The 16,619-nt window shown below is 43.0% G+C and overlaps 1 long non-coding RNA gene across 1 annotated transcript; it reads left to right on the top strand.

The window, feature by feature from the left end:
• Window positions 1–382: 382 nt before the first annotated feature.
• On the top strand, window positions 383–15,372 carry LOC106484907 (uncharacterized). The gene is made up of 3 exons (XR_001292633.1): window positions 383–443; window positions 14,983–15,106; window positions 15,206–15,372. It is a non-coding gene; the product is annotated as an uncharacterized lncRNA (long non-coding RNA).
• Window positions 15,373–16,619: the final 1,247 nt, after the last annotated feature.

Here is a 16,619-nt window from a genome sequence, read left to right as displayed (position 1 = left end):
GGAATCGTTTCAGTGAAGCTGGTTCAGATGTGGGCACATGGCTAAAATGAAATGCCAGTTTAACTAAACTGAAGTGTTTCTCAGGTCTCTATCAGGCTCATGGAAACTTCTGTGGAGAATGACTGGAGTGTGTTTGGTTTCTTAGTTTATTCCATGGATTATAACATACTGTATTTTGGTAAAATTGGAATCAATGCGTTCATAGTATTTCTTTCCACAAGAAGTTCTGAGATCTTAGCTTTTTATCCCAAACCAAGGTAAAATCTATCTCTATATATGTTTAAATATTGGAAATTCCCAAAGGATAAACATTCTGAATTTTCACCTTTTCTGCTTCTTTCCTAATAGTGCAATATTGTGGGCTGAAGAGGGGGGCTGCTCACAACGGAGGGAGTGGACCTGATTGCTTCCTCCAGGTGAAGCAGTATAGCCAAAGGACATAGGTAAGTTGACTGACCTGGTACCTGTTCTTAGAAGTGGGGAAATCCTTGTATCCTCCCATCAATAAATGGAGGTGACAAGCCAGCCCCAGAATATATTTTGTAGAGGGTGTGACTTTAGCCTGCTGAGATCGTTGTTAATGCAGTGAATGTGAGCCTCTGTTCTGTCTAATACTCGTGTTCTATGTTCTTTGGTCATGTGTCTTGAACTTGTCCTGGTCTTTATGTAGCAGGGCTGCAGGTCCTGCTGCTACCACAGTTAGAAAAGCAGGAATAATAATAAAAAAAAATCAAAGGGAACAGTAGGATAGGAGAGGATTACCTTCAGGATGTAGCTTTTGTTCTAGTATACGTTTTTCTTTCAAGCTTTCAAATGGTCAGCCCTCCTTGCTAGCAGAGGGAACTTTGCAAGTAACATGCCTGTCTACTGCAGGACTGTTTGTGTATCTCACTTAGGACACACTGGAGACACAGTCCCATCTGCCATGGCATTTAACAGGCAAACATCTCCAAGTGGTGGAAGGGCTTTATACGCAGTAGCTTTTCCCCTCTCTCCTCCTGGCTTTGAAAAAATCAGTTAGCAGGACTCCTTGGGCCTGAGCATAGATCCCTTTGGAGGAGGAGGATGTATTTTTAAATATTGGCAACAACTGTATTTGTCTGAGTGTTGGTGTCCGGGATGGTTCATAGTTATGTGGCAAATCCAGCAGTCAGGAGCATGTGTACAACATTGTGGAAATCAATGGAGATGCAGTGGAGGTAGAGAGATGAGTCTGTTGGCTCTTAACTGGGCCAAAATTGTCCTTCCTATGCAACAGGATTCATATAGCTGAATTTTGAGTTCTTTGCTGTGTTTTCATACAACAATGGAATTTTCTTTGTAATTGCCTTCTGCTGGGCTATTTCAGTCGAAAGTATTTTTTTTCTTGTGTGTTACATGCAGTGTGCCCTGGTGGGTAGTATGGGCTAAATTCTGACCTAACATAAGCAGGTGTAAAAGTTAGCAGAGTTATAGCCACTTAGGCTAACCCTGACTTTGGACCTGTGCCTGCTCTGCTCCCTTGCCAAAGCAGAATTTGCAGGTTTTGTGTGTTTTGTTTTTTTTTTCTCGGTCTGTGATAAATGTCATTTGCAATGATGCAGTATCTGTCTCCTGATCCTGCTTGTGTTGGTACACAAGCAAATTGATGAACAAACCATTGACAAAGTCCTGATGCTGGAGTGGGCGATGATGAATCGGTGACCATTACGGCAGGTATTGTGTGCGTTCTACCAGCTGACACCAAACTTCCCTTCTAATGCCAGTTGCCTTCTATCATCTGGTAAACGGATTGGATGCAGGCTTCTCCCAATTAAAGCCCGTGAGGTCATATACTTCCTAATTAGAGGCTAGCCCATTGTGTCTAAATGTGACAGACATGTGCTTGGAAAATTGCTTTTAATGCCTAGATAAACATGATGAACTAAATGGCAGATTTGAATTGTAATTGAAAGTGCTCAGCCTCTTGAGTTTTGCACTGGTTCTGACAACCACTTGTACTGTCGACCACCCTCATTTGAGGATGTTTTGTTCTTGGCATAGTAATGCTAATATGTCACGTGTGGCCCTCACCCTCTCCCCCTTTCTGGGAATCAGTATTTTACAAAACATATGCAGCAAGATCACACAACGGAGAGAAATACAGTCCTCTTACGAGAGGAGAAAAGGAGTGTGAAAAGAGGGACAAACCAAGTCTACACCAAGAGCCAAGAGTGAATGAGTCAGGAGATCTAGGACAATGCAAGTACTGCGCAGGAAGGTTAAATGGAGATGCTCGGAATACTGCTAAGGGGGTGTATATATATGTTAAATAATACGCTTATGCTGGACCAAAGGCAATTTAAGTGTTACATTTTATGTAACGTCAAAGGCAAAATGCACAGCTTCCCAGGCAGCTTGCTGTTGCTTGAATATGTATTAGTTTCTATGGGTAGTATTCCCTGCAGGATTTCCTAAACTGGCTAAACCCTTGCTTGTGATTTTACAGTGTTTTGTAACGGTTGGCAGTATTCAGTGTTCACTAACAGCCACAAATGCTTGCTGTGCCTGGCCACGCTCTGCTTCTGCTCTGTTCATTCCTTAGGGCTAAGTCTGTGTCTGAAGGTTTCAGTTTGAGTACGACAACTGGAACTATCCATGAAAACCAAAAATCCCCCAGTGGTGTCCAGAATGGATGGTAACATTGCAGAATGAATATGGTCAAGACCATAATTGCAACTTGTTCTCCAGCTCTCTTGAGCTCAGGTCCTGATTCAGCCAGCTGCTTTGATGTGTGCCAGGGTTTAGTGTGATGGCTTGAACGCTGGAAGTTGGGCCTGTAATCATGTGCCCTGCTAACATGTAGCCTCAATCATTTGCATCAATTTAGTTTCACATCCAGCGAAGTTGTGAAGCAATTTCTTGAAGAAGGCATGCTGTCTTGATGGGTTCGTCCAAACCCAGGGACCCAGAGTCTTTCCCAGCTCCCAGACACAGGCTTGTGCCCTGTCCAGATATATGTTGGAAGGGGAGCTGAGTGTGCAGCCATCTTCTGCCCTGATTTTCCAGGAACAACCCAAACACCGACAATGACTTCAACAGAATCACACTGGGACTGTGAATGAAACATGAGCAGAAAGATTTTGTCACAGCAGGACAGTGGAAAGCTTGGGGGGTTAAAAATGAGAAATAGCTGAAAACCCAGTGTTTGTCTCAAGCCAATGCCCTGTAACAAAATCAGGACATATAGAAGGAGTAGCTAGTAGGACAGGTATTGACTATGGCATATGTTACTCATTTTCAGTGTCAGGTTTTTACGTGGGCCTCCACTACTGCACCCTCTCTGATGGGTGCGGATATTTGTCGGCTTTAAAATGATGTATAATCTAATCAAGCCTTCTCTTATTCAGAGCAAGCAGCTTTCCCATCAGGGTGTCAAGGAGAGGACGTGACATTTCAGAAACGCTTCGTTATCCTATTACTGGTGTTGGGAAAACAGACTGGTAATTAACAAAACTGTGGGGCACGTTCTGATTAGTGAGTGGGGAGGTGATGTTTTTAATTCAGTGGAGGAGGTAATAGGTATGGTGAAATATGGTGAAATGAAGAATGGTTCCTAAGTTAGCTCAGGCAAGGAATATCATTTAATCTGTTGGAAATGCTGTGGTGAGGTAGCGTCTGGTGGATCCTGTTTTAGCATGCCCTGGTATAATGGAAACAGCATAAGTATGTGCATAACTTTTAAGATTGCAAGCAGCCCTCTTCAAATGGGTGCTTGAGGTTATATGCTGCCATAAACACCCTGCTGGACTGAGACTTATCTTGACAGGTATTTTCCTGTAGAATAGATCAGCATATTTGCTTTGCGCTTCATTGCCGGAATTCCTTAACGCTGCCTGAACGGAGAGTACCGTTTTCCTGCCCCGTTGTAGATATGAGCTCTTTGATGCAGGGCCAAAACAATTCCCCTTGCAAACTGTATTTTATCTTTTGAACTGATGGGTGTCAAACTTACGATGGTGTCAAGACAGATGTGAAGTGCTTGGGGCTTGCAGTAATATATCGTGCCCTGTTGTTTTATGTTGATAGCACACCGGTACAATTTACATCAGCTATTCTTTCTTACCTTGAACTGTAAGGTACAGCAGCTGTTGATTTTATATTTATGGCGCTGTAACTATTTAAGCTATGCTTTTAACAAGCACACACATATTTCACGGCGCTCTGCGTCCTCTTGGACGTCGCTTGATAGAGCAATCGCATGGATTGGTCACAAGACATGCTGCAAAAAATAGCTAGGATGAGAGAGTGAGAGAAGGGGTCAGCTCTGAAGATTTGGCATAAATCGCTGCTGAAGTAAAAGGTACAAAGTCAAACATGCCTGCAGAATGTGGCCTGAGAAATTGTAGTGCTGGAAAGTGGCCCAATAACAATAGCCTTTGTATGGGGAGATTTTCTTTAAAAACAAGGAATAGGCTTTGGACTGTTTGTTTGTTTAAGTGCAAAGAAATAGTCTTTGGCTTCCCATGGATTTGTGTCTAGTGGTTACATGGTGTGGGTGTCTAAGAAAGTACAGTTTCTGATGGCTTTTTTTCCCATCCTGGGGCATTTGAAAGACAGCCTTCCTGAGTGTATTCTCTCATGTTTAACAAGCGAGTGTGCCCGCTCTGCAACCTTTTCTCTTATTTGAAGTGTTCCCAGTATTTTTCCTCTGAAGCCCACCACCTATTTTCAACACTTGCAGGAGCATAACTGTCTTAAAGAACTTCAGTCAGACTTGGTTACAGTGGACTAGTGTGCCCAAAAGTTAAAGGAGAAGTGGAAGGTGCAAAGTCTGAATGTTTTTTGATTTCTTTTTCCTATGGGAAAATAGGATAAAAGTTAAAAATGTGAGCAAAAGCATAGGGGCATTTGTAATGAAGTTGGGTGTAAGCTAAAATGCGTTGCTGAATCTGAGCCTTATACCAGGTGTGCTGAAGCATGAAATGAAGGCTTTATTACCCCAAGATGTGTGCGCTACATATTGGCATGGGAGAAGGATCGTTTGTTGCAACTCTGCAGAGGATTTCTGTCCTTTGCAAATGATGTGAAACCAGCACTGTTTATTTGGCACAAGACACAGACATCAGAGAAAAAAAAAATGTCTTGCCAGTAAGGCTTCATTCCTAGGGTGTAGATTTAATAGCATCAACCAATCCATTTTAAATGACCTGACTGATGTAGGCATGGCGTTTTCTGGGAGACAAGGAATGCACAGGCAGCCAAAATAACAGCTTTGATCTCTCTTTAACTTTTTGTAAGGTTAAGTGAATGCCAGGCAAATGAAAGATGCCAGGAGAAGAGCTCTGCTCCTGAAGGATAAAGGAGAAAACTCTGCCCAAGCAAGGAGGCACTTCTGTCTATACTGGAGTGTACTTCTCTAACAGGAATGAAAGAAAAGTTTCCCTGAGGACACAGGAAGTAAGTCTCTTGCTCTGCTGCAGACTTCTTGTGTGAACTTGCATTAGTCACTTAGGTCAAAATCCTCAGAAGTATGTACGCTTTAACTTCCAAGTGATTTTCTGTGGAATACAGAGGCTGAAGTATCTTTGACAACCTAGTTGTTATTCTCTTTGGCTTCACTGCCACAGTTTTCCCCGCCGTACTCCAAATGTACCCAGGCAAACCTGCTCCCAGTCCTCCAGTGGATTTCCTATCTGTGAGAACTGTGTTTTCCTCTCTCACTGGGGTTTTGTGAGGATAAACATAGCAAAGATTGGAAAGCGCTCACTTGGTAATAGAGGTCATATAACTACCTGACACGGATAAACTGCTTTTCTGTGCATGTGTCTGGTATGGAAAAACATTATTTATCCTGGCAGCATCCTCTAAGCATGGAAAGCTCTGTCTGGGCTTCACTTGGTGCCCTTAGCCTGATTACTGCCAGCCCTGAAGCCTTCAGCTAACTTATCTCCACTCTAAACCACCCACTAGCCCATTTCCTCACCAGAATTTATTTACTGTGGCCTGAATCCACCATCTCCTCTACTGCATTGGGCGTAGGAGCCTTCTTTATATCTTTGCAGCCACAAGGCACCAGGGTACAAAAGCCAGTTTGTGGCTGGAATTTGCTGTTTCTTTTCAGTGCAGATGGTCACTCTGAGCCGCACCTGACCTCTCAAGTACAGGCTCTAGACTCGAAAGCAGGAAATAGCAGGCTGCATCTTCTCCTTCGCAACAAACTGTGAAGAGCTTCAGCAGGAGGGCTTGGCTTCAGGGAGAGGCAATGTATTGGAACACATTGCAAAAAACACTTCATGCAAGAAAATGTTGGTAAGTAAATGAAGTGCTCTGTTTTTCTGCCCGTAGCTGAAACTTGCTTTCCAGCAGGGTCGGAGGGCCCAAAAACCCCTGTTGAAAAAGAGAAGAACTCCCTCAGGTGTTTTGTGCAAACTTATTCATTCATGGAGTGTGAAATGTTCATCCTCCTGGAGTGTGTGCGGTGGGAGTCCCTGCTCCTTCTCACTCTGACCTCACTGCCTCTTTTGAGTCTGTCCTTGAGAGCCCCCTCTTGGGCCAACGTGACGGTGAATGCCACTTGGCATGACTGTTTCGTTCTTCCTAGGCAAATGGTGATGGAAAGGGTAACGCTTGCACCTCTGTTGGACTAAATGATGGACGCAAACTGCTAGAGATAAAAGTTTTAGCAGTTGAGGCAAAACCTGGCCTACATGTTACAGCAGACCCCTGTGCAGGGAGTTGAGATAAGTTGTGTGTATGTTCTTGCAGTGCTGTATGTGCATTAGCCTGGACTCGCTGGCTTGGAGCCTGCCCCCACTGTGGCAGATAAGCCGTTATAGACAAAGCCATCAGTGAGTGAATGCTAGAAGAGTGTCTAACTCATGGTAATTCTAACTAATTAATATGAGGGTCAAGTTTTAAGTTTAGTACTCATCTGTTTTGTTTCCACGTTTTCTCCTATAATGGGTCTGTTTTTTACTAAATGCTTTCATATAGGAGTAAATAAATCTGTCTTATATTTATTACCCTGTGCACGTGCATATGTATGTGTTATTTGTTCTGTACCTGTTTTGGTCTCCCTACAGAATACATTTACTCTTGCTTTCCTGAGAAGTCATTTCAAAAAGCCAATACCAAGTTAAACTACGCCATAGAATCAAAGAATCAGAGTTGTAGGAACAAAAGAATCAGGGAAAGACACACACAACCCGTGAAAATGGGTGCTGAGATGCTCTTGAGTGTCAGAGAGATTGTGACTTCGTGATACTTCTGACATCCGGAAAACCAGGATAAAGTCAACAATTGTGAAATGACCTCAAGTAGCATAAGATTGCGTGGCCATTTGATGTTACTCTTCTTTTTCTCTTTGTTTGACTCCTTTCAAGTCGCAAAATGTATTAGTGCAGGAGGTGACACTTAAGAAAGATCATCTCCTAGGCATTCTTATAAAAGTAGTCTTCATGTTCACCATTATATATTTCAGCTCAGGCTTTATAAAATGATAAACTACAAAATGTGCTTGCTGATGTAAGCAGCTGGGAATGGATTTCTGTTTGTTTCTTTTCTATCTGGTACCCTCATGGCACAGTTTTGGATCCTACATTATCTGCATTCCCTTCATTTGCTTGAGGATACTGTAAGAGCAGCTGTTCACACTGGCAAATCTTAATCAGCTCATCGTTTTGAAAATGATAGGTCAGAGTCTACTTTCAGTTTTAGAGCATATAGTTGCAGCGACATCGTTATGACTTGTGATCACTGGAGTCTGAAAGGTTTCATTGTACATGTGAGCCCCAAAGTTGTCCGGTTTCCCTCTAAACCTCCAGGCTGGATTCTGGGTTCAATACAAACTTTCTACTAAAACTGTACCTGCCGTGGACCCCAGGATAAGTCTTTGCCTAAGCAGGTGCTACTTAAAATCTGAGGGCTTCATCATTTGGCCCTACAGAAAGCAACTTTCTTGAAACGTGGGTTATCAAACATAGAACTCAACAGCCAGTATACAGAAGAGCATACTGCAGAAGTCAAAAGGTTTCAAATAAGACATTCTTAAAGTGTTGCTGTCAGCAAGATAGTATGGTAATGCTATCTGCATGTGTCAGATCTAGGACGAAAATGCGTATCTCCTGAATCACAGTCCAACGCAACAGCAAGATCATCCTGTTTTCGAAATGATGGCATTTTAATCAATTGGAAAAAGCAGCTTGAGCTGGCAAAATTCCTCCTCTTTCTCCCCCTTTTTTCTCCCATTTCCAGCACTCATTTAATGCAGCTAAGCTGTGGCCAGAAAGATTTTGCACAGAGCGGTTCCAGCAATATTCTCTCCAGAACTGAGACACTCTCCGTTCTTTATTTCTGCCAGCAGCAAATTTTTAGGAGTGATTTATAAAGTCCCGGGCCTGGGGGCTTTGTAATGGAAATGCTGACAGACCCTTAACTGTAGCATTGTGAAATGCAATGCTGTAATACAATGAATAATATTCATGAATCTGCCATAATGCTGGATATTATCACTCATTACCATTGTAAGAAAGGGGTGATTAAACTAATAGTTACTGAGAGACATTTCTGGTGACAGGAGGCAATGATTAGAATGAACTGACTTCAATATACATTTAGAACTGGGAATAATGGGATGTGGCAGGAAGCCAATAAGTGAACATGGCCCACAGCTCTGATCAATGAATTACTTTTTTTCCACTTTACAGCAGTACATGGTGTTTAATGAAAAATCAATAGCCCCCTGTAATTCAAAACTGTAATCAATCGTTTGACCTGAAGCTTTCCCTTTTTTTCTTTTTTCCTTTTCCCCCTCCTCTCCTAGGGAAGATGTCTTAGGCTGACGACACAGTTCAGTTGCAAAGTGCAGTGCTGGACGAGTCTCACAGAAGGAACCTGACGCAGGTCTGCTGCAATTTATACCAGCTGCTATATATATATGGAAGACCTGGGGAAGAACTATGGTGTATGTTGCTGCAGCCTTGCCCTCCTTTTGTTTCAGCCAACATGCAAAGGTGAAATGAGAACTCTGTTTCTGCTTTCCCCTTGTATCTCTCGCTGTGAGGAGTTTTGCTGCAGCCAGTCCCTTCAGATCTGCCTTGAGGGTGTTTGGGGCCTGACGCAAGTTCAGAGTGGTTGCCCCCTTTCTTCAGGCTGCGGCCACTTGTGCAGCCCAGAGTCATGAAATATTTTTGCTGCCCAGGCAACCGCCTTTCCTGCCTGTATGAAAGACAGCCTGGCTCTGCCCCTGCCTATTACCACCACCTTCTAGTTATTAGAGCAGCGCTCCAGAGAACTCTGCTGGGATGTGTCCTAAGTCACTTCAGAGCTGCAGACGATGGCTCGTAGGTGTTACACTGATGCTTAGACTGCTGAGCGGGTCAGATAAGGTGAGGCCTACTCTTCTTTCCCATTAACCTGTTGAGTTTTTTTACATGCCTTCCCTCCTTCCCCCTCCCAAATTAAATTGGGCAAAGCATCGTGTGGATTCTGGGTTTTGCTGTCCAGAGCCCCTAGAGAAATATCATCCCTAACTGTGAGAAGATGGGAGGGTAGAAGTTATCACCATAGTGACACGTGTAGGGTGGATGCAGACACATTCTGAAGTAATGGGCAGGAGAACCCTGCTAACCCTGGTTGTATTGCTGTGATTTACAGCAACTGAGGCACTAAGTGAGACTAAAGAAAGTCAAGGTGACAGAGTACTTCTGTGTCACAACTGGAAAATTCCAAGTTCAGCGATACTGCAAGTGCTGTACTGTTTCAAGAAAGGAAACTAGGAAATACTTGGGCAAACTAGATCCTTTGGATTCAGTGGGGCTCTGTCAGTTGACACTGTTGGATCTGACCTGTTAAACCTCTGTTTTATATAGTGTGAATTAATTCAGCTTTGTTCTGAGCAAAGCAATGGAGGCATGAGTGAGATAAAATTAATGCACTTGAGCATTTTTCTCTCAGAAAATTCAGAGCCACACTTTCTCCGTGTAGGTAGTTCTAGTCATTGGTGCATTAGGCCTAGTGTGCCTGTCAAGACTGGCAGAGGGGTTTATTTTAAACAACAGAAGAGGGGAGGAGAGGAGTTGCGTGTTGGAAATAAGTGGAAAATCTTCCTGGACCACTAATGTCAGTTGTCTCAAGAAGGAAGATATAAAACTTTAGGTATTGTGGCATGTTCTGTTACATACTACAGGAAAAAGTTGTCTATCTAAATTCTGCTGTGAAGCTGAAGAATTGCTACTACTGCAACCATTAATGATATCTGTCAAGTGTCTTAGTGGGCTAAACTTATAGCAGGTGTGATGCTGGGCTTATGTGCGATTACTCCTGATCTGCACCAGTCAGAATAACAATAATAATGTCTGGTGTATCTCAGCAGCACCTTCTTCAAATGAATAAAGAAGCTGATTAGCAGCATTTCCAGTAATTATCAAAGAATAACCTGTTTCTGTTAATCAATAATAAGACCTTACTCTCAGCAAGTACGCGGAAAGGACAGTTTTGGAAAGCTAAGGTTTCATTTGTAGCTACTGGAGTTTTTTCTTCTTTTGTTAGTCTTGCCTCCTGCTTGCTGGGTTCTTGCTGTAGTCCTGTTACCAGCTACCAGAATCAAACATCATCTCCTAGGGAAGAAGATTAGGCATTGACAATGGCAAGGATCTGCTGTCGTGGCTTGTTCCTAACAGTCTGTTCCTGTTTTCTTCAGTCTACTTCTAAATGCTTCAGTGATAAAATGTCACCCTTTTCCCTTTTGAGCCAACTCACAAATGGGAAGGTTTTTGCTTATAACCTAAGCTTGAAGATATCATCCCAGTATGTCATTTTTGTCCCTCTGGTACCCCTGACTAAGCAGTTTTTTCTTTGATGCCTTACAAAGACAAATGGGTTAAACTAAAATTTTCAGCATCTTTCCAGTTCCTCACACCCCCCCTCGCTATTTGTTGTAGCGCACAAGGAGAAGAGAGCAAGCATGTCTCTTGGGTTTGACGGCTCCCTTCTGCTTCTCCGTCTTCTGTGGCCGCTGCTTCTGCTGCTTTGCCTGTTAGCTGAATGGCTGATTTGCTGGCACGGAGACAAGTCCGGTCCCTTGGCGGGAAGCTGAGCACACACAATATTGCCAAGCAACACTTTCCCATGGATTGTGCGTGCCACAACTCTTGCTTGGGTGTCATGTGCTGCAGTGTTTTTATTTTATTTTCCATCCAGTAAAAGTGCATACGTATCGGGATGTGGGAGGGAATGGGCAGCAATGAGATCTTTGTGGGCTGAGGGAAAATACTATGGCAGAGGGGCCAAGTTTCCTCAGGGACAGTCAGAAAAGCATATATATTTTACTCTGTTTAGGAGCTTTGAATGGAAGCTGGATTGCAATAGAATATTCCATGTCATAGCTGCTAACGTGCCTGTATGCGTCTCATGACAGCATTGATTGCTTCCTATTCCACTAAGACACTCAAACAGTATCTGTCATTGCGCTCTACGAACCTCAGCTGGACATGGCAGGTATGGCCCTGGAGGCAGGCTTACCTCAGGTGAAGATGCGGTACTTAGAAGAGGTCTTGCCCCCCCTGATTTAGGTTCCAGTTCTTTCACGTTCTTTCTTTCAGCAGTGCTTTGCCTTAAATGAAGATATGCCCTGTGCAATATTTTATTGACCTCTTTGCTTTGAAAATGCAAATCCTGGTTTGAGGAAAAGCTCCTTGTATTTATAGATTGCTCTGAGAGGCGTTGGTGGGGGGCAGAAAGGTTTTGCTAGAAGGCAGGACTAAGGAGGTGGTCCTTGCAAGACTTGATGACAAACAGGCTGCATGAGGAAAACCAAAAGATAGGGGAGTCCCCTTTATGGACCAGCGGCCTATGCATTTCTTATCTGTTCTGTCCTTATATGGAAAATACGTCCCATCCTACAGTCGCTTCCTTGGTGTTAGACCTTCCTCTCTACTTGGAATCAAAGAGGTACATTACAGATCGGCATACAGATGTAAATGGGGGCATGCCACCACGTGTGGGCATGAGTTGGGATTCTGGGCTTTTCTGTTGCAGAAAGGGCTAAAAAGGTGATTTCTTGCCTTGTCATGAAGGTATTGAGACTCTGAACACGGGGAGTGATTTCCCCCAGAAAGAACATGCTCTGGGATAAGGGATTAGCACTAATTTGGCTTGCTTCTGGAACTGTTTCCAAATCAGAGCAGAGAACTGAACACAACAGTAACAAACTGCACACTAGTTGTATTGCTCTCGTTCAGCTTCTGAACGCACATTTAGGGCTTTTATTCGTCTGTGATTCCAACAGTCTGAGTAGTGACACCGTTGTGCTGCTATGCACCCAAGCCAGGCAGTCTCTGCTGTGACCACCTTTCTCTCCCGCAACTCTCGCTCACTTTAGCTGCTGTTTAGTCTGAGAGGGGACTGGACAAGGGCTTTGGCATTTGCCTCCAGGACTTGAAGAGATGATGCCTTAAATGTGAGAATAATAGAAAGAGTGAAACCATCTTTCCTCGAAAGCTCACTCCCTACTGCCACCAGAGCCGCATCCATGGCTCTAAACGGAATACCTCATCACCAGAACGGTGTGTACCAGCTCCTGCCTCAAGTAAAGCCTAATGGGTGGGGGGAATAATAGTGCTAATAACAGTGTGGGAGTCAGAGAGGCAATGAAAGTCTCAATCTGGACATTGCAAATCTTGTCCTGTGAATGGAGTCAGCGAGTTTGCAATAACGCTGCAATTGCTTCCATGGCAGCTTGTCAGGCGGCTACTGGAGCAACTAGAAGCTCTCAAGCTGTGGTAAATATACTCTGAATCGCAATTATGTAACAGACCGCATCCTATCCGGAGCTCATTTGCTAAACAAAAAGGGCCAGTCTCTCAGCTGGTGTAAACTGGGGTAGCACCAGTGACTTCAGTGGACAAGAATATAACCCTGGGATGATTCTCTAAAATCTCACTATCGATCTCTTTATCTAATCTTATGCCATTCAGAGATGAACCTGTATTTTTACCTTCTGCTGCCTAAGTGACTTAATTGATTTCTATTTTTTTTAAATACTATTTGTTAATTCACATTGTGTATTTTGCCGACCAATTATATGCATGGCCATATTGTGTGACTGCAGCAGTCTGGTGCAGTGCAAGGAATGCCACATCATGTGAGACGTTTCATCTCCATGAGTAACCTAGTCGCTGTGGTAAATGAATACATGAATACAGTACATCTAGGAGAGATTAAACGTATTGACCAGTGCCTCTAGTCACCATACAAATGTCATTGTTTTTTAAATTTTTTTTCCCCCCTTTCTTGTTTTCCTGACACATTTTGGTCCCCTTTTCGCTTCTCCCCTTTTCCCTTAAGTAGAGATGACACAGATCAATACCTTTGATGGAAAGTAATAATCAGGCCTATTAAGTGACAAAGGTTTACTCTGTAACAGCTGTGCTGGCGGGAGAGAAGAGCTTGTCTGACTAATGAATCATGAAACAATCAGGCAGTAGCCATTTGTGTTTAGATCTGTAAATATGGTGTGGTTCAAGTGCCAGACCATCTCCAGCACTCCAGCTGGGGGCACAGATGGTCCACATTCAGAACAGCACAAGTGTAAAGAAAAGCTTCCCCCCCCCTTCTCCTTCTCTGTCCCATACTGCCCCTCTCAGAGGAACAGATCAGCTAGCTTTAGGATAAACTTGTGTCGAGAGAAAGAGTTGTGGCATAGGCCTTTCAGACTGAGCAGCTCCCAGCAAAACGCATGCTCTCTTGCTCGTCCAAGAGGACAGAGTCACAGCAAAACTCTCATTTTGTATATGATATATACAAATACATATTTTTATATATTTATATATGTATATAAAAATAATAAAAAGGACTCCTCATATTTTTTACTACAAATTGGATTTTGTTCCTTGCTTTATACTCCTTTGATTTCTTCTTCATGCTCTACTAACAAATTTCCTTCTGAAAGGCATGATGATGTCGACTTTTTAGCTCCTAAAGGACAAATGAGTGACACATCAGGAATCCAAAGCTAAAGTATGGGAGCCCAGGCCCAGCAAGAGAGGGAGAGAAATAAATTTGTCAGGGAGTTCAAGCTGTTTTTACTCTCTTGACTACAGCTGAGAATCCAGCCTCCAATACTGGTTGTTTATGCAGCTTTTGTCTTTGCCTCTTAAGGGAAGCCAGGGATCCTAGCTGCCATTGAAGATGCTTCCAATTCTTTCTTTCAAGAGCTGATACCATGGATGTGTTGAGTGCTTTCTAACCTGCACAGAAAACAGCAAGTCTATGAGCCTTGTTTATGTAATATATAAATCCAATTTTGAAGAGATTCATTGTTTTAAAATATGGACTTAAATGTGGTGAATTAAAGGGACCTGCTTTTCTACTGTCTTTTACACTGATGGGACTCCATTGTAACCAGACAACTGGAGAAGGTATAAAACAGAAACAGCAATAGTTTCAGGCCACAAAGATCTTCATTTAATCTGTGTGCTCCACTGGAATCTTAATTGTCCATTTCAAGTACCTCTTACTACTCCAGAGCATTTATTTGGAGCATTTATTTTCTTTCACAGCATGTATACGTGTTTGGGGGGGGGGGATTTACAAACATATGCAGTACATACCCTTTCTGGAACCTCCATAATTCAAACACTTTGGAACGGCATCTCAACTTGCTTTAGTGAAAGATGGTATTGCTGCAGTGGGGTGGTTGCTACTGCAAATACGTATTCTTTGGATGTGCTTCTGAATTCTTTTACTGCAAATGGGTAATCTAGCACAAGATGAAACAAAGAAACAACCATACATATTGCACACCAAAATTCTTGTGCTGGTAGAGGCACAGAAGTGACAAAGGCAGTCAGGTAAGTGTTCAGCTAACCAATTGCCTGGGATTAGTGCTTTCTGGAATAGTGACACTGCATTGTAGAGCAAAGGTTTGCATGAAGATATGTCTGACTATACCCTTGTAGAATTATGGGGTTTATCTGAAAGCATTTGAAAAACGTTTTCTTTGTCATTCCATTGTTTTTTTAGCAGGGGAGATGATGCTAGGGTGCCATTATGTCCACATCAGGCAGTGGGAGGAAATGATGAATAATTAGTGCTGTCATCTGCTCTTCAGACCTCTCTGAAGAAGGCAATACTGGCAGAAGTGAAGGTGCGACTTGCCTTTTCTATTCTTATTTCGGTATTCATTTATCTTATGAGTATCAAGTTAGCTAATGTCTCTGCTCATTGTCGTTGGTTGCTTTCACAGAGACAGTGATCCACTCCCTCATCAACTGGCTGGCCACTGTGGGAAACTGTTACCTTCAAAGAAATGTCTTTTCAGTGGGACTTGCCTGAGGCTCCAGCTCTGCGTAGGCAGCCCTGTACACTTCTGTTCTCGTTCTGTGCTGCATCTTCTGTGATTATTCCTGCCCAGACAGCAATGCATTGCAAGTGTGAGTCAGGAAAGGCATCTGACCTGTTGGTAATTTATGCTCATTTCACTCTTGCTCTATAAATAACTCTACAGAGTGCAAACCAGTGAAAAGACACATCCTTGTTGTCATGTGAAAAATAGCTAGGTTTATGTGCACGTATTTGAGCTGCTTCTGACTATCTGGCAGCCTACAAAGGCCGGAAACATGTCCAAAGCCTGCCTGATAAGTCACCCCATCAACAGCTTGACGGCTGAAGCACATGTGCAAAGAATGGGACAGACTATGGACATTTGTGGTGTAAAGTCCGCTTTCTGTTAAACGGTCAAAAATCCAAAGGGGCTCAGTAGATGGATCTCTACTGGCATGCCCGAGAGTTGAATTTGGTCTTTTTCCTGCAAAGGGTCAGAGTACAGATCTTCTACTGAACACTCCGTCTTTATTTGAGTGCCTAAAATGTAGTGGGATTTATTCACCTGCGTGGTGGACTGTGCGCTCTATGAAAAATTATACTAAAGAACTATACAGAGCTGTTTGATCTGCAGAAATGGTGGCACAATCAGTCAACAACAGAGGGCTTGGCTTGGATATTTTGATTGCTCAGTGTCCTAGCGGAAGGCTGTTTTCTGATTCTCCCCCTCTCTCACAGGTAAAACCAAAATAACTTCAGGGCTAAAGTTATTACGTACCAGTGCATCTCAGTGTAATTCATTCACAGAAGGCTAGTTACCAGTCCCAGAAGCAAATTTCTAACATCTGTGTCTCAACTGACTCTAAACGGAGTGTATGGCATTGGGAAAGTGCTTTCTTTCTGATGACTTTAAAAAGAAAACTGCTTAAAGTATAAAACAAGGGCAAAGTGAGCAAGAAACATTGAAGGTACCTATGGAAGACTATCTAATGCTAGCCACAGCACAGTTCTTCAGCTGCTGTAGGTGCTGCGTAGCCCTCCCAATGTACAGGGGAGAGATATGGCTTATTGTCCACCGAGGGCTTGGCCCATGATGTCTGCCTTTGCAGGGCTTTTTTAGGAACGTTCAAATGTCTTTCAGCCTTGATAACTCAGGATGACATAGTCTTAAATGAGGATAAAGGGCAAAAGGGGAGAGGGAGTGGGCTTTTTTCTTTCTTTCTTTTTTTTTTTTAAGCCATTATTTTGCATGGACAAAGGAGCAAGTTTGCCAAAACCCTAAGAAATACAGATTTTGTGGACTTTAACAATACTACCATTCTTTCCAAAAATCACAT

This window comes from Apteryx mantelli, chromosome 5, assembly GCF_036417845.1.
Source record: "Apteryx mantelli isolate bAptMan1 chromosome 5, bAptMan1.hap1, whole genome shotgun sequence".
Lineage (NCBI taxonomy): Eukaryota > Metazoa > Chordata > Aves > Apterygiformes > Apterygidae > Apteryx > Apteryx mantelli.
This window is presented reverse-complemented; position numbering and strand designations above follow the sequence as displayed.